Genomic DNA, 26,938 nt, shown 5'->3' with positions numbered 1-26,938 from the left:
AGCTGGGCCTCCCAGCGCCAAGTCAGCTTCTCTGCTTTTTTCCTGGGCTGCCTGGCCCCTCAGCCTGCTGCTCCGAGGTTCGCAGGAAACCCCGCTCCTCTTTCTCGGGGTCTTAACTGGCAGGCCCAGCAAAGAGACCCCGGCGATGCTGTGTTTCTGACCAGAGGGCGGCGGGTTTGAATCCCAGCTCTGCCCCCGCCTAGCTGCGAGGCTGAGGTCCAAGCCCTTCTCTCCGGGCCTCTATTTCTCATCTGGAAAAAGGAAAGAGTTGGACAAGACGGTCCCCAAGGAGCCTTGCAGTCCTGCTTTGCTTGATTTGAATGTATACATCAGGCGAGTCAAATGTCTTCCAGAACATTGCGCATGACAGTAATTAGTATCAGGTGTGCCCACAGCCCATGTGGTTCCTCCATCACTCTGCTTTTCTTTCCGTTGTATTTTATTTTAAACAGAACTCCATGGCAACACGTGTATCCTTCTGGCTTCCTAAAAGAAAGGAAGAAAGAAAGAAAGGAAGAAAGAAAAAGAAAAATAGGAAGAAAGAAAAAGACAGACAAAGAAAAGGCCAAGAAAGAAAGAAAACACTGTGGTAAACAAGTCCTGCTGACCACCGTTTAACCACAATACAAAAAAAATCCATATGTTTCTGTGTTTTCGTTGGCTTTTCTGGAGCTCAGAACCTAACTTTTAAAATATTTATTGGTCCAAAGCAATGGGAGAAATAACTGGAAAGAGCCAATCTATTGTGATCTTTGGATCTCGGCTGCTTCTCCATCGGAGAGATGTCAGGCATGCTCTCCTTGCTCCAAGAAGACATTTGAGGGCTCAGATTCATATCGGCAGGGCAAAACAGACAAGGAAATCCAGGTTGAGAAACGGCTCGCTTTCTTTTCTGTACAAGCTGAAACCCAACTCTCCTGAAGAGCCCTGGAGGAAAGCCAGTGTCCCAGACGCATGGCTTAGCCCGCTGCCTTTTTTTTTTTTTCCACGTAGATCTAATTCAAAGCACACATTTTTCTTCTTTTTTTAAATTCATACTTGGGAACCCTCAAAAGCCATGTGAGCAGTCTCCTGTCCACATGTACATACTTGTGGGCAAGTGTACAAGCGTCCTAAGATTCAGCCAGGAAATGAGGACAAGTCCCTCTCTATCCCTCTCCCAGGCATGGGTCAATGTGCTCTCTCTCAAAACCATACTGAGAGCTTTTACCAAACAGCATCCCAGGGGTTGCCTGTGCCTCTCTGCAGGCCTTCCCAGCCTTCCAGGTACACCCCAAATTGTCATGTTGCCCAGAGACCTCTCGGGGCCCTCCTCTGCAGAAAGGAAGGCTGGCCCTGCAGCTTTCTAGTCTCTCTGCCCCCTTTCAGTGGTTGGGCCACGTGTCAAACAATAGTCCCATCTTCTGGGGGCCTGGAATTGACAGAGGACCTTCTAGAATGCACACCAATGCTAACAGCCCTTCAGGAAGCCAATCTTGCCTTCAGAATAAAGTCTAACCTCTTTAGTTTGGTATTTAAGGGCATGTGTGATGGGTTTCCATTTTACTTTCGTTCACTTAATCAAATTCAATTTCTACCCATAGTCCTTAGAGTTGGATGTTTGAGGGTCCCTGGGGTGTCGTGATCCTGGGACTGGGAAGTGAGGAGCGCTGTGGCTGCCTGTGCACTTCGGGGCTTCGCCTACCCAGGCGCCCCCCTGCCCCGTGTCAGGAGCACTCTGCTCCCCTGAAACCTGAAGTCTGGATGCAGCCCCAACCTTTGCATAGAGGAGTTTGCCAAATTGTAGATATTAAAAGACAAATAAAATCCAGCCTTTTGCAAAAGGCCAAGGATAAAGCTCACTTCCTGGTAGTCTGCTGGGCTTGCAGGCAGCACACGTGTTGCTGGACTCCGGGGTCCGTGGTATGTGGGAGTGGGTAAGTGTTTCTCTTTAGGGACACTTGTCAGGACTAGCGCCAGTGGAAGAGAGCTGGAAGGTAATACCCTCCAATTACGCCCTAATACCGCGAAAAACCATCAGTTGTTCAGGACAAATAGACCCTGGTCAATTTTCTTCCACTTTTATGGATTCATCTACTGGCATACATTGCTTTTATAATGTACTTTTTTTTTTTTAATGCAACAATCCAAGAAAACTGACCATTTGAGCCTCTTCCTTAGGGACCTCAAATATGTAATATTTTCCTAATAAGTACATAAAAATAAAGTCTCAGGATGCCGTTCCTAAGCAGCTCACGGCACGGTCCCCAATAGAGGCTGAAGCCGGGGGTCTGGGGTGGCCCCACAGCCGTGCCAGACTTCTCGAGGGTCTCTCAGGAAGCTGCGCAGGGGTGAACAATTCCAAGCTGAGAACAACAGCAACAAAAAAATGAACTTCATTGGTTTCATTCCTGCAGGAGGGGCCTAGAAAAATCCATTTACTAGGGGACGAGGCCGGCCAAGAATGGGGTCTTGGCGAAGCAGACCGTGGCCACGGGTTGGGTTTTAGAAGAAGTTACATCCTGATACTAGGAAAATGTAGCCACGTCGCCCTACCCCGCCCTCACAGGGCCCCCCGGCTTTGGGCGTGGGCCAGCCCCGGATTCAAGCAAGGGGTTTTCTTGGCCCCACTCCATGGAAATATTTCCTTCGGTGGAGCAAAGAACTGATTCTTTCAACTGCCTGCGGCTAGGGAGGGGGCTGGCTTTACTCTGCTGACAGAGAACGGCCCTGGAGGAGAAAATGTATTCCAGGTAGAACAGGACTGGAAAGTTTGCTTTAAAAAAAAAAATACAAGATTGCTGACAGTTGAAAAACTGCCACCCCACCCAAGAGGCTCCAAGAGAAGACATTTGTTTGTACTAGATTTCAGGGAGAACCACAGCAGGGACCTGTCTTTTTAACAGCAGAGAGAAGGGGGCCAATTCTGGGCACACTGTCAGTTTAAACATTTGAGGTCTGGATCCTTCCAGAGCACACAGTCAGCCCCCCTGGGCCAGGCCTGGTGATAGCTGTGTCAGCGCTGACCTGGAACCCACCAGCTCACGAGTGGAGAGAAAAGGGCACCCCGGGGACTCCACTGTTAGGTGCCCTGTGCACAGAGAGGCTGTCGGTTCCAGGAGCACACGCTTTCCCGCCCTCATCGCCCCTAGATTGGCAAGTTGCGGCTCAGAAGCCCATCTGCAGAGGAGAGGCTTTGCGGGGAGTGGTTTCTTCTACCACCAGGGGATGAGAGAAGATGAGAAACCAACCCAGGTGGGGCCTTTCTATTCAGTGGCCCAGGCTGCCTTGAGCTGGTAACACCTGTTGCTCCTGGCACCTGAATGGAGGGGATGACTTCATGGAATCACAGGGCAGACTGCTGGCTTTCTTTCCCGGCTTTTGGGTAGACCAGCAGTCCCGCCTGGTGGTGGAGGGTTTGGATCCTGAGATCAGACCTCAGGTGCAAGCCCACGTGCTACCTGTGTGGCTTTCGGTTAGTTGCGTAACCTCTCTGAACTTCGTTTTCGTGACCTCTAGAATGGGGGTAAATGCCCCCTCCAGGTGAGAAGGTTAAATGGGGGGAAGCAGGTACTGCATGGGTAGATCGAGTACCACGCAGGGAATGTAGCCAATAACATTGTGATAACTGTGTGTGGAGCCAGGTGGGGACTAGATTTATTGGGGGGAACACTTTGTAAAGTATATGCTGGTCTAACTACTATGTCAACTGTAACTGAAAATAAGAGAAAATAAAGAAAATAAAAATAATCATTCTCTTTTGTAAAATTCTCCTATGTGGTACAACCCCAGGGGGGGCCCTCCTAGTTGCTAGATGAGATGCTGCCCAATAATAAAGCCAATTCGATCTTTAAAAAAAAACAAACTGTGTGTTGTCGTCCCTGCGTGTCCCCAGCTACATGAAATGGAGGGTGGGTGAAGAAACCTTCTTGTTTTCAATGTTGTCTGAAGTTATTTTATAAGACACATACATTTATTTTGTAATTTTTAAAAATATGGAAATTGAATAGAGTGGCCAGGTCGAAGCGTGGAGGCCCCCGCCGCTCTGCCACTGACGTTCTCACGCAGGCAGGCAGGGCGGCCCCGAACGCTGCTCCCTCCAAACTGCTGATCACGGCAGGTCAGGAGACGGGCCCTCTTGGTCCCCGCCACCAGTCGGAGGGCCAAGAGAAGCAGGCCCCTGCTTACAGCCTCTTTGCTGGGCCTCGGGGCCCCCCAACATGGCCGCCCACCCCACTACGCCCTGCACCCACTACCAACAAAGGCCAGCTCTCTCCCTTAGGAAAACCTCCAGTCTCACAGGCTGGGGTCCGCATTGCAAGCTCCGTGGGAACATACTAGCTCTTCCAGATACAAACATTCCCAGCGCACGGGGCCTGCCTCCTCCCTCTCTTCCCTGGGGTCATTCCCTACCTGCCACGTAGGTAGGGCAGCAGTGTTCTGCAGCCTGGCGAGGAGGCAGCTAGCCAGGTGGGCATGTGGAAGGCACTCTTTGATGTCAGACCCTCGTTCAAATTCCAATACCACCACTCACCAGCCATGCGACTTGCAGTGAGCCACTTACGCCTCTCTGTGCCTCAGTTTCTTCATCTGCAGAATGGGGATAATAACGGTGCCTGCGTCCCAGGGTTGTGGAGGAGATTAAGTCACAGCAGATGCTCAGTACTGCTGTGGCACCTCGCCACCCCCTGCAGACAACCGCACTGCCCCCGGGCAGAGCAGAGCAGGGAGCCTCTCCACAGCCTCCGGGGTCAGCAGGAGCCGTGCCGGGCTTGGCAGGAGAGCTGTGTGCCTCTGGTCCTGGGACTCCCAGGAGAGGGATGGGGCACAGCCTCCGGGGTGGCCAGGTGCCTCCAGGCCAGCGCCTGCCATGTGCCATGTCTAGAGCCGGGATGCAGCCACATCCTACAGCCTCAACCACCAAAAAGCTTGGTTTCCTCCTTTTTGGGGTAATTTCACCACCCGGGTCTGTGGGGGTGACTGCAGGTCACAGCAGGCCATCTCAGAACGCCACAGGCCACCGCCGGGCCTTGCCCCCGTCTGGTCTACCAACCTGCTCAGGCTTCTGCTCCGCGAACGCTTCGCCCTCCGAGACACGGGCTCAGATGTTCAATATACCCTTTCGGTGTTTGCGGAAAGGATGATATTAAAGGCGCCTGCCTCTAGGAAAACGGAGCTGCCCTGGTACATTTGATAATAAAGAAAAGCAAACAGAAGCCGCCTCCGCGGGGCCTGCCTGTTCCCACCGGCTCCCAACCTGAAGACACCCCCGCCCCCATGAACTGTGAGGGGTGCAGGGCTTCAGAGGGGCCACAGGGGCCCACCACCCTTTGCGGAGGGTCCTGCCCGCTTAACCCCACTGAGCCTGTCTTCCCTCGGCAAAAAAATGAAAATAATACTCATGCCATAGGCTAGCTCCAAACACGGAACAAGACAGACTCAGACTATTCAAAACAAAAATCTGCCTGCATTATTCGGCAGCACCCTGAAGATCGCTATCCACGGTCAGATTTATATATATATTTTTAATATATATATTTCAATAATATTGTAATAACCATGTATGGTGTCAGGTGGGTTCTATACTTACCATAGGGAGGCATTTTGTGAGGTATAGAAATGTCACACCACTATGTGTACACCTGAAACAAATATAATAGTGAATGTCCACTGAAACCGAAAAATTAAAAATAATGAAATGAAATAAGACAATAGATCTAATGGAACATAACCCTAAACGAAGTTTTAGTAAAGAACTGAAAACTAATAATAACAAAGAGGAAGAAAGAAGAGAGGTGCTGGTGCCTAGGGCTGGCACTGTTTCCCGTGTCAGAGATGAACTGACAAGCGGAGGGACAAGCTCCCTGCCTCCGGGTGTTCGGGGCACCAGGCTGCACACCCGAGGCTCTGGGCGGTGCTCTGATGGCTTTGCCCCATCCCAGTTATGCAGCAAGCTGCACCCAGGCCCAGGGAGCTGAGAGCACCCCCACCCTCCCTGGGGGAGGGATCAGCAAATGGGGGGCTGGCGCCTCTGCCTGCAGGCTGTATCAGGAATTCTGGGACCACGTCCTTTCCTTTCCCGACAGTCTGGCCTTAGGTTCGTTTCCCAGAAATCTCACTGTTTACTCTGTGGGGCCTCCCACAGGTCCCCGGGATCCTGCTGTGGGTTGTAAGTCATCTCTAGCTGGCTCTGGGCACAGACGCCTCAGAGAACTGAACGTATGGCCACGTGGCCGCCCCAGAGATCCAAGCAAAACTGTCTGGCTGCCTGGCCTGAGCCACCCCTGAAAGGCTTCAGTATACGCCCTGGCCCCCCCGCTTCGGGGGCTCGCCCAGGGCCCTCACACACGCCCCAAACAGCCAGCGCAGACCCAGGCGGGGACCCAGGCCTGCTTTCCGCAGCCCAAACCAGGGCCGGAGCTGGGAGAAGCCTCAGTGGACGTGGGCTGGGGAGGGGTCAGGAAGTGGCCGGGCCATAAATAAGCTTCAGGTCCCACCAGGCTGGTAGGGAGGCCAGGGGACAGTGGGGGCAGGAGGCCGACAGAGGAAGATAAGCCCAGGGGTAGAGGGGTCTGAGTGGTCGACATCCCTGTGAACCCGGAAGGCTGCTCCTGCCCCATCCCAGGGCCTCATCTGGAGGACGTGCTGATCAGCACGGCCTGGGAGGGACCATAGCTGAAGAAATATGGACCAACGGGCAGGGTCAGAAGTTGGGCTCCCGCCCCTGAGAGAAGCCCTTTCGTTTCGGATGCCAGCGTACAGGTCAGGGGCCCTTCAGCACGTGAGGCCGTGCCCGCCCCCGGAGAGCAAGGGCCTGGGAGCGGGGGGGACGCACTGCGCTTGTGGGTGCCGCGTCTCCTCCAGTGGGCCACGAGGGCTGGCCTTCCCGGGGCTCCTGCACTCTCTTCTCGATCATAGTGATTTGTTCGGTTTGTCGTTTATTGAATTGTTTGGGGTGACACTGGTTAATAACATTATGTCAGTTTCAGGTGTGCAACATGATAATCCAACATCTGCAGAGTCTACTGTGTGCTCACCCCAAAAAGGCTTGGCACTGCGCACTGGACCCCCTTTGCCCAGTTCACCCGACCCCCTTCCCTTTCCCCTCTGGGGACCACCAGGCTGCTCTGTGTCTATGAGGTTGTTGCGCGTTAAGAGCCTGATTTGGGGTCCAGGAGGGCAGCCCAAGAAGCTGTGCCCCTCCCGCTCAAGAAATGTGTGAGGGTCTGTGTTGGACCAGAAGACACTGCAGCCTTTCAGGGACACTCCTGGGCGGCCCCAGCCTCATGGCGGGTCTCCGGAAGGGGGGCTGGGCGCGCCGCCAAAGCTGTTGCCACGTTCCCATATGTTAAAGGCAACGCTGTGCCTGCACTGCAAGCCCCGGTGGGAGGCGACATGAGGCAGAAGCAAGACGCAAAGAAGAAGTTCGGCATCTGCTCCCGGACCCCCTGGAGTCCAATCAAGATGGCTTCAGCCTGAAGGCTACTGTCCCAGCAGGCTGGGCATCCAGAGCCCCCCAAGTGGGAGTCCCTGCCGAGCAAAGCACAGATGCAGGACTGTGTTTCCCGAAACTAGGATCTCACGCTTGAACCTCATTCTCTCTAAATAATATCATTCCTCCAACTCTAAGCCAGAGTTCGCCTGTCCCCAGCAAGGCCACACCCCAGTTCTGCAGCTCTGTTTGCATTAGACCCTCATGCTCAGTCAGGTTCAGGTTTGTGACTCCCCAGCCCCCCAACCTGCAGCCCGGGGTGGTGGTCCCCGGGAGTCAGGGACCCAGAGGCCAGCATCGCCCCATCGGGGGCCTGCAAAGAGGAAAAGTAGTGCTTGATTAGGACCCTGTCAGAACGCCCCTGTAGGCCTCCTGTTTATTTAAGATTTACATTCTTTGGCTAAGCTATGGGAAGACGTCCTGGGGAAGCGCCGCCTCGCCCGCCACACACAGGCTCTCTCACCCACCCGATGCCGATGCCGTGCTTCCGGTCCACAGGGCCACGGCTTTCTGGAGGGCTTTCTGGCAGCACACACCAAACCGCCACGCACACAAGTCTCGGCCCAGCCATTTCCTCCAGAAACGACTCCCGCTGGGCGCTGTTTTGTTCCTTTAACAGCTCCTTTACGCCCCAGCCAGGAGGTGTGTGTTGTGTTGTGCCTGTTTACAGATGGGGAAACTGAGGCACATCCCACTCCAGCCCTTCAGCAGTACCAGGAGGGGCATGCTGCTGCCCCCCGGCCTGAGCTAAAGTGAGGGCGGTGCCACGCCACAGGGAGCCGTGGTGAGCGCTGAGAGCCCAGCAGCAGCGTGTCCCCAATGCTGCGAGTCTGTGTCAGCCATCGCAGCGCACAGAGAACCTCGGGGCTAGTGCAGCCGGTGGACACGTCGCTGACCATGGGGCCATGGGCGGTGACAACGAACCCAGCTATACCACAGCGCAGCCGGCCCCAGACCTGGATTCCCTCAGGCCCACGGACGGTTCGAACTTGCTCGGCCATTGAACTGTCCCATTTCCAAAGCCCTGAGCAGCCCAGAAACACATCTGCGTACCCCAAAGTCATCTTTCCACTTGCTCGAGGGTTAAACACAGCCAACGAGAAGTGCCCAAGAGACTTCGGGAGGTTTGGGGGTGAACCCTTTGGGCACCACAACTTTCTCTGAGGCTCACAGACCCTGGACCTCATTCCTCTGTGCTCGGGGCTGAACGGCGGAGGGGGATGGGCCACCTTCAGCCTCACCCTTCCCCTAGTGCAGACAGTCATTTGCAAACTAGCAAGACCCGGCGAGGGGCCTGCAAACCTCAGGCCAGAGAGTTCTTTCCTTTTCTTAAAGGAATAGAGCAAGCCCAGCTGGAAGCGGCGTGGACCACGGACCCCCTCCCCGTCCCTGGGGGAGTTAGTTCTGTTCATTCTCTGGGCTCTCACGCCACTTCTCGCACCTGGCTGGGAGAAGGGGTCCACATGGGCTGTTCCATGCTGTCTCCTGGAGCCCAGGAAGGAACTGACCCCGACCTGACACTACTCTGAGGAGGACTCTTTGGAGCTCCCCAAGAAACCATTTCAGGCTTCCTCTTAAAATTTATCGTGACTTGGGGATCACGGTCCAGTGCTATGTTCTCATTTTTACCCTTAAGTCCTTCCCAGCAGAGCTTCCATTCCTCACTGTTACAAAGGTCCCAGCTGGAGTACCCAGAGGTTCAGAGAGACTCCCTCCAATTCCAGCTCTGACTGGGCCTCACTAAGATGAGGGCCAGTCTATGGACAGCCAAGTCTTTCTCTTCACTGCCCCACGGAAGCGCTGGCCTGGGAATTGCGTGCAATGCTCGGGGCCCACCATGTGGGACCTGCGTAATAGTCTTTCCTGGTATCACTGGCAATGGGCCAATGTCAATTGTCAAAGGTCTGAAGGAAAAGGGCACCATTCCGGGCTGACTGGGGCACTTCCTGTCCTTGAGACCAGAAGCCTGTCAAATTGGGTCAACAATGAGACTGCAGAGAGCCCGAGGGGTGAGTCAGGGCCAGGGAATTCTTCAAGGTATGACATCTCCACTGAAGCGGACATGATTGTCCTGAGTCCCTTAGCCCAATGAGACAAGCAGTTTAGGGATAGAGACCCTCTTCCCAGTGAACCCCAGGCTTCCCTCTCACCAGCTCTCCTGTATCTGGACAAGACCCAGGGCTCTTCTCAGGGCTGGGGAGCAAGAACCGCTCCTCCTGAGAACAACTCAGGGCTTGAGCCCCAGCTTCTTTGCATCTAGAAGGCAGTCAAGGCCCACCTGACGGGCATGGAGTGGGCCCAGACGGCAGCGTGCGTGTGCCAGTATGAAACCACGTGCCTGCTTACATAGGTTGGGTCGAGAGGGATGCTGGCTGTGGCACATGGTGCAGCTCAGGCTCATGCTTGGCCAGAGTGACCAACACAGCCTGGCCTCGTGCCCGAGCCCCGCCAGACCCCCAGGACTGCATTGCCTCTGCACGCACAGCCCAGAGGGCTGACGGCACCACAGAACGGAAGAAGACGCTAAGCCCCTCTCTGACTCCACCATCCCCCACCTTGGGCTGGTGATTCACTGGTAACCAAGAGCCTTGGGGGAGGGTCAACCGAGAGTCAAGTATCAATTCCTCTTGAAATGCAGAGTTTCAGGTGGGGGAGGTGCAGAACAAGGGCCTGGAGCAATGTTGCTGCGACCTCTCAGCAAATACTTGAGTCTTACACAGTTACCGGAGGCCCATAGATAACTCTCGAAACCAAGAATTGTGGAGGCCCATGAAATCCCGAACCATGGCGAATCGTGGAGAATCACAGTGACTGTGCTACAGAGAAACGCATCCAGGAAGCCAGGGGGTTAGGGCCGATTAGTGTCGCCAATTACAGTGCTGCAGGATTACAGCGCAGGAGACCGCGGGCAACTGGCGGCAAACCACAGGCAACTCACGGACCACGGGCAACCGGCGGACCGCGGGCAACTGGCAGTGAACCGCGGGCAACTCGTGGTTCGCGGGCAACGGGCAGACCGCGGGCCACTGGCCCACCCCAGTGCCGCAGCTGCTGTCTTCTCTCCCAGGCTTGCACACTCTGACAATCCCTGGCTTGAGGCTGAGGCATGAATATTGCCCTGGCTCCCAAGTTGCCCGGCAGCCCACTCTCAGCACAGCCGGGTTATGCTCTCTTTGTTCTAAGAGCAGAGATACAGGTGACAAACCTCAGACCCCTAAATTTAATAACCTGGTCCCAGGCCTAAAAGAGCGGGTGCCCCAGATTGCATTTTTAAAACAACACAGCAGGCCAGTGGGAGAGCCATTTGCAAAATACAGGGCCAGGTGGGGGCCAGCCCCACCCTTGGAATTCATGAGATGAGTTGAGCTTTACAACCCTAGCCAGTCTTTTTTTTTTTCTTAAAGGAACAGGGTGTCCCCAGGGAGGCTGTAAGGAACAGCTCTGTGGGTGAAATTTATGGAGTTCATCTTGGCGGGGAGGTCGGTTAGCGCTCTTCTTGCCTTCTCCCACACCCAGGATGGGAGGGCCGCAGAGCAGACACAAGATATTTAGGAGCAGCCCCAGCAAAGCCATTCTGGTAACACTGTCATCCCCAGACTTGGGGAAAAGCCATTGTGATCACCTACACCTTACAGATCTGGGACTTTGTCATTGCTGATGAGGGAGGTTCTAGCACACTCGTACGATTAATAGTGTTTTCAGAAACTGTACCACTACAATTATTTCATTTATTCTACACAATGATGCTAGAAAATGGGTCTTCAGTCCTCCAGTTCTAGAGACTCCCAGACTGGCTCCTCTCACAAACCTGCCAGGCACCAGATCCACGTGAACCATATGAGAAAAGAATTGGGGGTACAGAAGGGCTTTCAGCAGAACTGGATCTTTGGGCCCTCCCTGATATTTTTCCTAAGTTAGGACAAAGACCTGAAGCACTTCCCACTGCAGAATTTCAGCAAACCCTTGAGAGGCGCGTGATTGTGTGCTGGGACCTCGCTGTGAGCACCGGCGGGTCTGAGAATCATGGAGACCCATGAAGTCGCAAACAGGGTCCATGGGGGTGAATCACAGTAAGCTTTGCTGCAGAGGATTGCCTCCAAGCAAAGAAGGGCCAGGAAGCAGGGCTCAGGCCGAAACAGCGTCGCAATCACAACAGGCAGGATGACGACGGTCCCACGAACCACGGGCCGCCAGTGGACTGCGGGCGATGGGCTAACCCCAGCCCAGTCACAGTCTGTGCTCTTCTGCCCGAAGTGGCCAAGGGTCTTAGAGGAAGCTGCTGGTGCCACACTCTCCTGAGGCCCCAAACTCAATTTCTTAGACCCCAAGACTCAAGGAAATTCTCTCTCCTGTTCGACCTGCCTCGGGCAAAGTCATTTGCAAAACAGTAAAGAACACTCAGCCTCTCTGGAATTCAGGGGCTTTGAGTTTTCTCTTAAAGGAACAGAGCATCTCAACAGGTTTTAAGAAGCTGCCTTAAGAGTAAAATGTATTCAGGTCATCCTAGAGAAGCATTGCGGTTTTACGATTTTGCTCTCTTACCTCAGGTAAGATATGCACTGAGCAAACCCCACACATTTTGGTGCACCTGGAAACTGGTCCCCCCAGACTAGGAGAATGGCCACACACCACTCCAAGGGTCAGAAACTTGAGCAAAAACTAGTGAAACCTGGCATCACGGTGAACCATGGGCACAAGCCACAGTCTGGCAGACGTGGGGCAGGGAGAGCAGAGGATCTGTGGTGAACCTCAGCATATGGGCAGGGTTACAGTGCTGGGTGCTGCTGACTGCGGGCTACCCGCGACCGCGGGCCACTGGTGACTGTAGGCTACCGGCGAACCGCGGGCCACCGGCAAACCACGGGCCACTGGTGAACCGCAGGCCACCAGCGACCGTGGGCTACCGGCGAACCGCGGGCCATCGGCGACTGTAGGCTACCGGCGAACCGCGGGCCACTGGCGAACCACGGGCCACTGGCGAACCGCAGGCCATTGGCGACCGTGGGCTACCAGCGAACCGTGGGCTATCAGCGACCGTGGGCTACCGGCGAACCACGGGCCACGGGCAAACCACGGGCCACCGACAAACCATAGGCAGCCGGCGAACCGTGGGCCACCAGTGAACTGCGGGCACTGGGTGAACCACGGGCCACCAGCTTACCATGGCCCATGGGAAGTCACCTCTCGCAGGCCAACAAACATTGCAATCCCTGTTTAGGGCTTGAGGTACCAGCCCCCCAACTTTACACGTGGGCTCTGCAATCTTGGGGAAGTCCTGTAGGTGCCAAACCTCAATTCTATAGTCCCCAGGGCCTGGAAAAGGGGCGGGACAGCTCTCATTCTTTGGGGACACTTTGCCCCTCCCAGTGCTCAATCACTGGCAGACAGCCATTTACAAAGCAGCAGGAGGGCAGATCGGTAATTCGGGAATATGGTAATTCTTTGGGTGGTTTAGTCTTTCCCGACCCGGTGGGTCTTCTCTTAAAGGAGCAGAGGCCCTGCAGGCAGGCTTAAAGGGGACGTTTCAGGTTGAAATTTACCAGTTCTTGGGATTCAGCATGTACGAATCCCACACTGTCCCTGATGGGGCCCACAGAGTTCAGGAGCGGCCCTAGCTAAGTCATTCCGGCTCAGTCGTCCTTTCCCCACATCTGGGGAGAGGAAGCTACCAGGGGTTTGCTTCCCGTGCGCTCTTCCCTCGTGTAGTTCTTCACTGGACCACAGCATTGAGAGCTGACCCACGAGGAGGGTCTTCTAGTCTAATTTTGCAGAGTTCCAAACCGGCCCATCTAGTGCAGGGCCTTGCAGACCCGGACTCACTGGCACGGGTCACAGCCGGGCTGCCGAGGGTGACTTCCCAGCAAAGGCCTGCAGCAGTTTTCCTGCCCCACCTTTTAGAAAATTCTGGAGCCACAGAGCAGCTGCTAGCATGCAGGGGACACCTCGTCCCCTGTGGTGAACCACGGCACATGGCTGTAAAGGTCACAGTGCCGCCGGTGCACCATGATCACGGGTGGGCGCCAGAGCGCAGTGGTGGCGAGAAGCCTGGCCACAGTGGCACCGCAAGCAGTCCAGGACGGCGCCTGCACAGCGTGGCACCAGCCACGACCACCCTTGGCACTGCCAGGTGGGGTTGCTTCTTGAAACCTCCCTGAAAATTTGGGGTCTTGGGTCTTCTGTGTCACCAGGCAGGCCTGCCAAGTATTTGTGCATCAAGAGGCACTTGGCTCAAAGAGGAGGTGTGGGCGACAAACCCACGCGGCCCCAGGCAGTACCTAAGGCCCACCTTCCCAGTTCAGAGGGCTCCGCGGGCCTCCAGACCTGCCCCCTGACGTTCCCAAGCCCCCATCCTCAGACATTTTCAAATGAGCTCAACCAGGTAGGGGGCCAGGAATCGTAAATTGTGTCAATCCGAAGCCCCTGAGAGTGCTTAAGAGTTCATCCCCTTCTTAAAAGACCTCCCTCCCCTGGGGGTGTTCACTTCCTTTCACTTCCTGGTCTCAGCCAGAAGCGCTCGCCCTAGGCTGGGAGACCCCTCAGGCCACCCTCTCACAGACCTCCAGGCTCCAGATCGGTGCCGGCCTCGCTGCCTCCTGGGGCCGGTGCGGCCACATTCTTTGCAAAGCCACCGCCAGAGGCTCCTCAGGGACCCCAAACGTCTGGCAGCTTCCTGCTCTAAAATTGACTGTGATCCCAGGGGTCTTCACTTGGCATTTATTTCACTGGATCCTCCCGACGGTCCCTGGAGGTCTGGTTTTCTTGTTTTGTTTTGTTTTGTTTATTTGTTTGTTCTCCAACGTCCTAGTCACCTAAACCAGAAGAGCGAAGGTCCTTGACTTCCTGCAGTGGCCGCGGTAAGGTTGGGTCCCAATATCGTGACTGTCCCAGGGCTTTGTGCTGCCGAGGAAGTCAAATGGAGGATGCAACTCCCCACCTGCCAGCACAGGGTCCTGTAGACAGGGACTGGGGAGGGCCATGGGGGGTGCAGTCTGAGGCTCACACCGAGGCGGTGGGCTGTAGGGAGGGGGTGGGGCAGGTGGGGCGAGGCAGAACCCTGCAACAAGAATCGCACCCTGAAGTTCTTTACGACTAGAAATTCCACTCAAAAATTTAAGGGGGCCATTAGCATGGAAGTTCTCCCTGAAGACCCCGCCAGAGAATCTGTCAGGTGGAGGGTGCCAGTAGCCAGGATTTGAAGAGTGACAAGCTTAGGGGACCGAACAACTCCCCATAGACAACTGAGGCACAGGAGCCTGGTGACAGAAGGATGTTGTTTTTTCCTGAGCAGTCACAAAGCTCCCCAAAGCCGCCCTGACGGTCTCCGGAGCCTCGTCTCATTGAATTCTCCCAAGAGCCTGATCAGGGAACTGTCATAATATTTTAACCTTTAAGACAATTACAGGAATGATTCTTGTTTCTTGGTTTAAAATAAGAGAGAGAGACAGGAAGGAACAACACAAAACAGAAGCGGAGGAACGCAGCAGGTGACCTTGAAAGTGCTCTTTCCCACGTGCCCTCCCCACATGCCCCTGGGGACTGGCTGGGTGTGCGGCATTCCGCTAGTGTTGGGGTGGGAAGCCTGTCTTGGAGGGAAGCTGAAGGATCAGGGGACACACTCAGTTTTGGGGTGCCCCTCCCACTAACTCAGTTGAGCAGGGAACTGGAAGGGGTGCCCAGGGCGGGTGCTGGCCGGTCCTGGGAACACGTTTGTGTCTTGTGAAGGCAATTATTTGTCTGCGGAGGGGAAGGCAAATTTCAGAGAGCTTGGAGTGGAGGGTGAACCCCTAAATGCTGGGAGAGGAGGGACATTGCTGACCTAGGGAGATGCCACTCCCTCCTAAGCCGGTTCCCAGCCCCTCCCTCCCTCTAGCAATAAAGGAGAGCCATGAATACTTGCAGGGGCAGGGTGGGAGTGGGTGGGAGCAGTGTTGTAGGGTCTGGTACTAAATGGAATGGTCCCCAGGCTGCCAGCTTTTGCCTCCCAATATCCTGGGGTCAGGTCTGCAGATCCCCTCTGAACCCAGAGGCAGCCACGTTAGTGGAAATCGCTCGCTGAGCCAGGGTTCCTGGCATGGGGAGCAGGGAGGGCTGACCCCCAGGTCTATTCCCTTCTTCTGGACCTGGTGTAAGAAGCTAAGATTGATCTAGAAAAACAGAGACTTTATTTCTCCTTCCTCTCTGGACACTTTCTCACCTCCCCCTCTTCCTCCCTCCCCCTCACTCTCCCCTCCACCCTTAAACCCAGACCCAAGGCCCCTGATCTTCCCTCCACTGAGGGAGGGCCGGAAGGGAGCCCAGACACCCCCAGACCCGGCCTCCTGTCCCTCCTTCAAACTCGGGACTCTGCCTCCAGGGGGTAATTGACGGGGAAGCTGGCGCATCGGCTGGTTCTCACTGAAACTTATAAATAGTTGTGCGGTCGTATGCTGCCATGGTTTTAAACGTGCACTTATTTGCCATCCGTATGCCTTCTTTGGTGAAGTGTGTGCCAACGTTTTGCCCAGTTTAACTGGGTTCTTTGTTTCCTTTTTTTTAAGCTTTGAGAGTCTTTCTGTATCGCCAGATGTAAGTTCTTCTTCAAATACATGCTTTGCAAATATTTTCTACCAGGCCATGGCTTAAAAGTGTTTTTGAAAGAGAGGCTTTTAATTTTGATGAAGTCCAGTTTATCACTCTGTTCTTTTATGGTGTCCTAATTAAGAAATCTTAAACCAAGCTCACAAAGTTTTTTTCCTATCTGTGGTTTTAGAAGTTTTCTAGCTTGAGGTTTTACTCTTGGGCCTACGATGCATCTTGTGCTGGCTGCACAGTGCTTAGGAGATGAGGGCCTGCATTTCTGCATGGGGCCACCTCACCGGCCCTGCTGTATTTATTAGACTGTCCTCAGCCCTGGCTGGTGCGGCTCAGTGGATTGAGCGCCGGCCTGCGAACCAAAGGGTCACCAGTTCAATTCCCAGTCAGGGCACAGGCCTGGGGTGTGGGCCAGGTCCCCAACTGGGGGCTCGCAAAAGGCAACCACACATGGATGTTTCTCTCCCTCTCTTTCTCCCTCCCATCCCTAAATAAATAAATACAATCTTAAACAAAAAAAGAAAAGAAAACACTATCTTTCTTCCCTGAATTCCCGTTGCACGTTTGTCAAAAATCAGGACTCCGTGTGCGCGCGCGCGCGCACGCGTGTGATCTGTTTTTGGATTATCTCTTCCGCTCCATGGATCCGTGCTCTCTCTCCTCACCAACGCCACTCCGCTTTATAATGAGCCTTGAAATGGGGTTGTGTCGGCCTACGGACGTCACCTCTGCTTTCCAGAGTAGCTGCAGCTAGTCTGCTCTTCCCCTGCCAGATGCGTTCTAGAATTAGCTTGGAATAAACTTACCAACAACCTTGTTAAAAACCCCGCTGGGAGTTTGATCAAGGTGACGTTTACCTATTGATTAATTTGGGGAGAAATGACATCTTGACCACAAGGAGTCTTCCCCGCCTCCCCGTCTCTTTTCATCTTCAGTTCTCTTAACAGCTCTGTCGTTTTTATTGTACCCGTCCTTCACGTCTTTTGTCAGACTTATCCGTAAGTGTGATGTACACTTGGTTTAAGGTTTTGTGTATTTATTTATTTTTTATTTTTGTATTTAATATACTTTGTATTTTTTTTATTACCACTTACTCTCCTTAAACTCCCTCCCTCCAGTATTTAATATAGTTTGATGTTCTTGTTAGTGGCATTTTAATTTCAATTCCTAATTACTTTTTGCTAGTGTACTGAGAAACAATGGCTCTTTTATACAGATCTCGTAATCTGCAATCCTGCTAAGCTCACTTACTAATTCTAGTAGCTTGATTGTGCTAGGTTCTGTGACATTTCCGACATAGATGATCATGCTGTCTACGAATAAGGACAGGCTTACTCCTTCCTTTCCAATCAGAGTGCCTGTTATTTCTCTCTTCTCTTTCTTTTTCTCTTCTTTTGAAATAGAGAGGCCAATAGGCAGACTAGAACTCCCAGTACAATGTTGGATAGAGAGGTGAGAAGACATCATTGTCTTGTTATTGTTCTCAAGGGGGAAAGTATTCCATCTTTCACCATTAAATATGATATTAGCTGTAAGATTTTTATAGATGCTCTTTGTCACATCGAGAAAGTTCTTTTCTTTTCCTTGTTGCTGTGAGTTTTTAACACAAATGGATGCTGAATTTAATTAGACACTTTTTTGTGTCTGTTGAAATGTTCTTACGGTTTTTCTTTTTTTAATGCTTTAATGTGGTGAATAATGTTGATTGATTAGCAAATGTGAAAGCAATCCTACATTCCTGGAATGAACTCCATTTGGTCATGAATATTTTCCTTTTTATATATTACTGTTTTATTCAATTTCCTAAAGTTTTACTGATGTTAATGATGCATATTGGTCCATAGTCTTCTTTCCTGTAATATTTTTATCTGGTTTTCATATCAGGTTAATGCTGACCTCACAGAATAAGTTAGGGTGTATTCCTTCCTCTTGAATTCTCTAGAGTTTATGAAGAACTGTTATTATTTCTTCCTTATATGTTTGGTGTCATTGTCTGGTGAAGCCACTTGGGCCTAGAGTTCTATCTGTGGAAAAGTTTTTAACTATAAATTCAATTCCTTTCATATACATATAGCTAATTAAGCTATTAATTTTTAACAAGCTTTCCTAGTTTGATTTTATGAAGATTTTTCCCATATCATAGAAGTTGCCAAATTTATACATAGCCTTTAATATCCTTCATACTTAAATACTCCATCCTTAATATTCTCCTGTGATCTTGTTCACAGGGGCAGCGGAGCTGCGATGCCATCTCTCTTGTTCCTGGTGGTGGTGGTTTGTATTTTCTCTGTCTCCTAGTCAGCCTGGCTGCGTTTATCAATTTTCTTCATCTTCCAGAGAAGCAGCTTCTAGTGCCATTGATTTTTCTCTATTGTTTTTCTGTTTTACTGTTCGCAGACTTCTGTTGTGATGTTAATTATTTCTTCTCTTCTGCGTTGAGTTTAATTTGCTCTTCATTGTCTTTGTTAATTTGGAAATGGAAGCCATTGCTTTTAGACCTTTCTTCTTTTTAATACAGGCCTGGGTGCTGTAAGTTCCCACCTTTGTACATCTTGAGAGACATTCCACCGATTCTGATATTTTGAAATTTTTCAATTCAAAACACTTTCTACTTTCCTTTTTTTTATTTCTCTTTGACCCACGAGTTACAGTATTTGGAAATGTGTTATTTGGTTTCCAAGTGCTTGGGAGTTGCCCAGAGATCTTTCTGTTATTGCTGTCTAAACTGATTCCACGTGGTCAGAGAATATACTTTGTATGACTTGTATCCCTTTAAATATACTGCTACTTGTTTATGGCCCAGGGTGTGATCTATCTTTATAAATGTTCCATGTGCACTTGAAAGGCATGCGTATCTGCAGTGTTGGGTGGAGTGCTCTATAAATGTGAGTTATGTCAAGTTGGCTGATAGTGCTGCTCACGTCTGCTCGATCCGTACTGATTCCCTGCCCATTTGTTGTGTCCGTTACTGAAGAGGGAAAATTGAAATATCCAACTATAATTGCAGATCGGGCTGTTTGTAGTACTAGTCTTTATTGCACGTGTTTTGAAGCTGTTAGGAGGGGTTATTATGTGCTCTTGCTCAATGACTCCATTATCATCATAAAACAAACTTTGTTTGAGTTCCGGGGATAGACTTTGCTCTGAAATCCACTTGTCCAATATTAATATAGCCACTTGAAACTTCTTTTGAATATTGTTAGCGTTGTACATCTTTTCTTCACCCGTCTATGTCTCTCTCCTTGAGGTGCGTGTGTGGCAGGCAACCTCTGGGTCTTGCTTATGTATTAATGGGGGTGCTTACACCATTTACATGTAATGTGGTTACTGATTTTACTTAAGTTTTAAACCAGTTATTTTACTATTAGCTCTCTGTTTGATCCAGGTGTTCTTTGTTATCATTTTCCTCTTTTTTGTGCCTCCTTGGAACTAAGTATGACGTTTATTATTCCAGTTTATCTCCTTGGTGGACTTGCTGGCTCTAACTCTTAGTTTTGCTAGTTCGGTCACTATTTAAGCTTTATAGGCTTTTTTTAAAAGTATATTTTATTGATTATATGACAATAGTTCCAATGATTTCCCCTTTGCTCCCCTCCGCCCAGCACCCCCCTCCCCCAACAATCCCCCCTCCAAGCTCTATAGCCTTCACCATTAACTTGCTACCATTCACCTTCAAGTAAATACCACTTCACCTCCCGTGTGGGATTCCCTCACAGGAGACTCCCACTTCTCCACTCCCGACCTCCATGCTGTAATCGTAACTTTTACACTTGCATATATTATAAACACCGGTGCCTTAATATTTTTATTTTAACTGTCAACTATCTTTTAAAGAAAGTTAAAGAAAAGAAAACAACCTTGACTATCTTCCCACGAAGTTATCATTTTTGGTAATCTTTCATTAGTGGAGAGATACATGTTCTGTCTAATAGCGTTTTCCTTAGGCCCAGGGCCTGACAGTTCTTGGGGTGCATGTTTGTTGGTGATGAATTCTTGCAACTTCTGTATATCTGAAAATGTACTTCGCCTTTGTTCTTGGGAGGTATTTTCACCAGGCATATCAGTGGAGCTGTTCTATGGCAGTGAGGCTATTCTAATTCACCTGGGTTTTTTTTTCCTTTTGGCATCGTAAACATTGTTGTTCTGTTTTCCTCTTGCGGGCATCTCGTCTAGTATGAACTCTGCATTCACTTTTAGTTTTATACCTCTGGAGCGACATGTCTTTTTGCCTGTGATCATGTTTAAGATTTTTTTCTTTATGACTGTTTTTTTAAACAGATTTTATTTATTTTAGAGAAAGGGGAAGGGAGGGAGAAAGGGAAGGCGAGAAACATCGATGGGAGAGAGAAACACGGATCTTTTGCCTCTTGTGCACCCCAACTGGGGACCCAGGCCGGAATCAAAATGGCAGCCCAGGCCTGTGCCCTGACCCAGAATGGAAATGGCGACCTTTGGGTCCGCGGGACAACACCCAGCCCACGGAGCCGCACCAGCCGGGGCTTTATGACTGCTTTGGGGCAGTTCCATTGTGATGAGCTTTGCTGTAGCGTCCTTGGCCTGTCCTTAGGGATCACTGGGTTCCTTAGATCTGAGGCTTTATAGTTTTAATCAAATTTGGAAAACTTTTGGCTATGACTTCTTTTTTTAAAAAATATTTTATTTATTTTTAAAGAGAGAAGAGAGGGAGAAGGAGGAGAGAAACATCATCGATGGATTGCCTCCCGCGCGCCCCCCCTCCGGGGGGCCCGGCCTGCGGCCCCGGCCCGGGCCCTGGCCAGGAAGTGAGCCGGTAGACTCTTGGCTTACAGGGCAACACACAACCCACTGAGCGGCCCCGGCCAGGGGCCATCGCTTCTTTAAATATTTTTCCTCCCCCACCCTTCAGGGTCTTCAATTACCTGCATATTAGGCTGCTTGAGATTGTCCCACAAAGCATTGATATTATTTTAATTTTTTGGATTATTTTCTCTCTGTGTTTCATTTTGGATCATTTCTATTACTAAATTGTCAAGTTAATTATCCTTTCTCCTGCAAGCTTAATCTGCCAATAACCTTCCCCAGTGTAATTTTCCTCCAGCACACTGCAATATTCACCTCTGAAAGTTCAATTTGATTCTGTTTTTATATCTTCCACTTCTCTACTTAACCTTCTGAACATGCAGGGTACAGTTATAATAACTATTTCAATATCTTCTTTGACTCCTTCTAACACCTGCGTAACTGCCATGTTGGTTCTGAATAATGAGTCTCCTCCTTGTGGGGCATGTAGGCCTGCCTCTTTGGATGCCTGGCAAACTGAGTGCTGCACAGTGTGGACTTTGCCTTGTCTGTGTGCTCGGTGTCTTCGTATTCTCGTAAGTATTCTGAGCTTTGTTCTGGGAGTCCATCAAAGTGCCTGGAAACAGTCTCACCCTTCCGGGTCTTGTTTCTATAACGGGCTGGGCAGCTCTGAAGCCACGTGGAGTCCAGGGCTAACGACTTCCCGCTGCTGAGGCCGGGCCTTCCCGGGAACTCTCGTCAGTGTTCTGTGAACGTGAGCGTTTCCAGGCTGCTAGGTGGCAATGGACATTGTCCCCAGCCCGCTACTGTTTGGGGATGGTTTACGTTTTGGGGGTCTTTTTTATTTTTTATTCCTGGTACAAGCACTTTGGTGTTTTCTACCTGAGCTCGTTTTCTTTCATTTTTGTCACTCTGTGGATCCTGAGCTTCCCCGCCCCTCGTGTCCTCTGCCCTGACAGTTCTAGCTGCCTTGGCTTCCCCAGCCTCCAGCACCTGTCCTGCACTCAAGGATCCTCCCAGTGCCCCTGTCTGCCTCCCTGTGCTACAACCCAGAAATGTCCCAGGGGAGTCGGCTGGGGCAGTGGAGGACTCCCCTCCTTTCTGTCTCAGCTCTCGGCGAGGCCCCGTGTCTTGAGAAACCCTTGGTTCCTATATTTTGTCTGTTGGTTTTAAAGGTTTCAGGTGGGAGAGTAACTCTGTTTCCCATCACTGTGCCATGAGCAGAACACTTTGGAGATGTCTCCTCGCCCCCAGTGCCCACACTGCTCATGTCGCCAGCCCCTTGTTCTGCAGCTTCCGTTCATCCTGGTGAGAAGGCTGAGCCCGCCGCAGGTCTGTGGAAACAGCCCCCTGCTAGCAGTCTTTGCAAACGCAAGGAACCGCGTGGGCATGGCAGCTGGGCCTCAGGCGTGCCCACTTTGTCCCAGCAGAACTGCCAGCAAGCCAGCAAACAGCTGTGACATCACAACCGGATGGGTGGCAGGGGTGTGGGGATCCTGCCAGGACGGGGAAGATGGTGCTTGTGGACACAGCATGGCAAGGACAACGCCCGCCTCTCCCCAAAATGGGAGGCAGCGGCTCTGTGGGTGGGGACTGGCAGGGACGGTGACAGGGATGCGGAGGGGGTGAGGGTTCACATCGACTGGCCTGGGAGGGGGACTAGGCCTGGCAGAGGGCAGAGCAGGCACGGCTTCCCCGCAAAATGGCAAAACTTGTTCCTGAAGGTTCCTCTTGCTGCTGAGCCACGGCGAGGCTTGGAAACCCCCACCCGCCCACCATACACCCCACGTCGGAGCTGGTCGGCAGCACAGGCCGGTCCTCGTGGGGCCTGGGGCCTGCAACGCCAAGCGGGGAGCTGTCAGGGTGTTGGCTGATCCCCGTAAGAGGCCATCAGGGTGGGTTCTTGGCCCCATTTTATAGAGTTCCCGGTCACTGAGTTGGCGGAGGGGGCGAACTGAAGGACTGGCCTGAAGCCTTCTGTGTTCCAGCCATGAGCGCCCCCTTCGCTGACCTCTGACCCCCAAGTTCCCTGGCTGAGTAACACTGAGACAGGTCCTGGGCCTGAGACCCTAACTCGTGGCCTGCCACAGCCAGCTGGTCCGGACTGCGCAGGCCAAAGGGCTTCCTGGCTTCCTCCAGGCCTTATAAGTCCACAGAGCCGCAGTCCCTCCTGGCGCTGGGCACAGCTAATGAAAGATCGGAGGGCAGGCTGGCCTGGGTCTGCTACAAGGGTCTGTCCTAAATAGGTCATGACAAGTCCCCAGCAGGATACTCTGTGTCCCGGAGCTTGAGACGTGCGGGTCTAAAATTGGAAGCTGCAGAGGTGGCCTTGACCTTTTCTGGCCTTGGACCATCCACACTCCGCCTTCAGCTGGGAAGGATCTGACAGGTGGTCCCGGCCCCGGGGCCCGTGTGCCTGGATTCCTGTGTTCTCAGCAGAGGCCCGAAAATAGATCGGGACATGACCGCCACGTCCGTCCTCAGTGCCCTACGTTTGTGCAGAGCCGCAGGGTCCCTTGCGGGCTCGCGGGGCCTACCTTCCCCATCGCCCAAGCCCGCGTGCACGAGGGGGCTGCGGTGCCAGGCAGGCCTAGCCCCCCGTTTCCACTCCAGTACCTGTTGCCTGCGGCTGTGGGGCAAGTCAGCTACGTCCCCTGAGCCTCAAGCTTCTCTGTTTGTGTCTTTCCTGTCCTTCATTCTGCGGTGGGGCCTTGAGAGGCTCCCTTCTCCCGAATGCCTTAACGTCTCTCTCCTCGAGTTCACAGTGAGCACCGAGTTTCTCCCACCCACCCACTCATGTGGCCCGGATTCTGCACTGCACACATTCGAACTGTGCTGTGAAAACTGCAGTTTGCTCGGGCCTAAAGCCACTCCTCTGTAGGATTTTCAATATTGCTGGCCGACGCGCGGGGGCAGAGCCGAGGCAGCCGCTTTTCTTGGCGGAACTCAGGCTTCCTTGTCTTAGACTCGGGGCTCAGAGGCCCGGAGGCCCCCGTCTGGTGAGAGGCAGGGCGTGGCCTTCGTTAGCTGCACACACGCGGCCTAGTGATTTCTACAAGGAGCGTGCGGACGGCCGAGGACACCGAGGCGCAGAGCAAGGAGAGAGGACACTCGAGTGCGCACAGCCAGGACTGATCTGCCCGACCCGTGTACGAGTGCCGGCCCCGTCGGAATGCGGCCGCAGAAACTTAATGATGGCTCCTTCTCCCGAGCCCGGAGGCCCCAGCTGCCGAGATGCTGAACAAGAGCTTCCTGGCGCCGGGTCCCATGTCCCAGGCTATTTTGGGTGTCGGGAATTCGTGCACATTTAGCATGGGGCCCAGACCCCTGAAGACTCTCTCCTGCCCTGCCCTCCCTCCTCAGCCCAGCCTGGTGGGCGGGTGCGATGGGGGGGTGGGGGGGTGGATGAGGGTCTGCGCCTGAAAGCCAGGTGGCCCAAAGCCTGGGACCGCTGGCCGTTCTCTGACCTGCCCCTGGCCCGGGACCTCTGGACGGCCCCAGCAGGTTGCCCTGAAATGGTAGCCTCCTTTCAACCGCAGGAGCCGGCCAGTGGGCTGACCCTCTGTCTGGGAGTCCTGATGGCTTTACCTCTGCCGTAAGGTGACTCTCTGGGAGCACGGGGTCTCAGCAGGACCTCACCGGCACCAGCTTCCAGGCAGGGTTAGTCAGGGCTGAGGGAAAGCGTCCCTAGCTTGTGGGGCCACGCACTGTCAGCGAGTGACCATGAGCTTTCTTGACTAGGCCATCCTAAAGGCTTCCGACAACCCCACAGGGAAGGGCCCCTTGTCGCCAGTCCACAGAAGGGCGGGGGGCGAGGGGGGTACCACGACTCCCAGGACACCAGCCATGCCCACAGCCTTTGAAATCAGGCCTGCTTCTCTCTAATAGCCGTGGCGTTTCCCTTTTGGAGTTCAGAAACGTCTGTCTTCCAAATCCTACCCCCCAGCTACCTCCTTGCAGGCGGGCGAGGGACGCGCCAACGTGGTATGCCATGGCCCAAGCTATTTTCAGGCCCTGCTTGAGTTACAGGCATCCAAACACTTTCGACAGGTGATGGGACCACCCCAATTGCCCCCGGCTCCAGAGGAGCGGGCGCGGCGGGGAGGGGCCGGGTCCCAATGCGCACATGCCCGGAGCCCGGTTTCAGTGCTGCCTTCCCCCGTGGAGCCCACACTATTACTGTATTAAGAACTGCCAGCCCTGTGCCCCACTAGCTGCGGCCGGCTCCTCTCAGGTCTGTCATCTGGGGTGGTAGGGGGCGCAGCGGTGGAGGGAGCCTGTGGGGGGCGTCCCCCCGGCCACGTGGCCTCTGGAAGCCATCTTTTCACGTGGAAAAATCTTAGGAAGCTGCGCTGTGCCAGGTGGGTGTCAGGTTTGGAAGGCAAAGTATTTTAAAGATTTAGAGGTCAAAGGTGGAAGCAAAGGCCACCCAGAACCCAGCTCACAGCCCCTTGCTTCATTTGCGGGTGAAGGGCGAGGGTCTCCCCTGGGGGCATCCCGTCCAGGGGCCTGACACCTTGCAGACCTCGCAGCGGCCGCAGCGCCCTGACCTGTGTGCCCCTTCCCGACAGGACTGCCTGTTCAGACACGTCAGGGCCTGGCGGTGCCCTCCACCCCCTAGGAAAGGAATCTGAGCTGCCCCCCCTCCCAACGGCCACCCTCCGGACCCCAGGGGACAGCTGGGGAGGTAGAATGATGTGACACCCTGATGGGCTGGGAGGGAGGGGCAGCTCCAGGGCAGGCGTCAGGGAAAGGAGGTGCATTCGCCCACAGCCGGCCCCCTGTGGCCCTAGGGGTGGGGAAGGGCTCTGCTCCCCCCCCCCCCACGTGGCCCCGTGACTCGCACGGAGCGTGGGCAGGAGGCCTCCGCAAGCCCCCTCCCCGGGCGGCTGTTGCTTTCGGGGCGTTGAGGCCAGAGGGCGAACTGTGTGCTTGCACACTCACACCAAGGGCTTAAAAGAGACTTGCGATTTGTCTTATCTTCTAATAAAGGGAACTTGGCAAGTGCTTCTTCCAGGGTCGGAGAGCTCTGGAGGGGGCTGGGGGACTCCCAAGGACAGTGGGGTGCTGCCGGGAGGCCCTCTCCCCCGGGGACGGTGGGGCCCTGCGGCCGGGGATTGGCCGAGGCCTTCGGGCCATATGGAGGCCCCACCTCCAGACGTGCCTGGCTTGGGTTTCCCGGCCTTTGGCGCTGGAGGCCACACAAAGATGGTATTCATGGCGAAGCCCTAAATTCTCTCCGGAATGAGGCAGGGTTTAAATAAATACATAGGAAAGTTGGATGCTGGGACTGGACTGGGCTTGCCCAGGGGTGGGTGCTGGTAGCGCTGAGAGAGAAGGGGCCCTTCTCTCCCTAACTTCATGCCGAATCAGTAAAAAGGCTTCTTCTGTGTCAGTCCGTGGGGGACTCCCATGCCCCCCATTTAGTGGCAGGCATGAAAGACTCGTGTTTGTTGATAGCTCTAGTGACCAAGACCCTCTCTGTCTATATGTTCCACGGAGACCTTAACCTCCCCGCGGGCTGACAGGGAGGGGGGCCTGGGGTTCCTTTCTTGCATGCTTCTAGAGGGTGACGGAGCAGGGCTTGAGTAGGCATTGGGGGTGTGGGTGCCAGGAGGCCCCAAGACACATGAGACCTTTGCTGTCTTTCAGGTCAGGGTCTCAACCAATTAGAAAATGAGATGAGAAATGTCTGCTGCAGAACCTGGCCCGGAAACTGCCCTGAACAGCCCCTGGGTCGGAGGAAAGGGCACCATCCATTCTGCTTTTTAGGCGAAGAAACTGAGGCAGGGAATGGGAAGGGCGTGTGCTGGGAAGTAGAAACTAAACAGTTCCCCTGGAGGAGGGGGAGCATTCCGGCCTGCGTCTGCACGCCAGCAGGGGTGGGCGGGAGGGGCTGCGTGCTGAGCCTCGGGATCCCCCGCCCAGCCAGCCCAGCCCGGAACTAGCAGGAAAGATGTTTGGATGAACTTTGGCTTCTGACTGCAACAGCCTAGAGCGTGAGGCCCAGTGGCACTTTGCCTGGAGCCGGGGGCTTACTTTTAAAGTGCCAGAGGACAGAGGCAGGAGGCCCACCCGCCCAAGTCACCATCCCCAGGCTGAGGCACACTTAGTGAC

This window comes from Furipterus horrens, unplaced genomic scaffold (assembly GCF_987537825.1).
Source record: "Furipterus horrens unplaced genomic scaffold, mFurHor1.1.pri manual_scaffold_3, whole genome shotgun sequence".
In the NCBI taxonomy this organism is placed as follows: domain Eukaryota; kingdom Metazoa; phylum Chordata; class Mammalia; order Chiroptera; family Furipteridae; genus Furipterus; species Furipterus horrens.
This window is presented reverse-complemented; position numbering follows the sequence as displayed.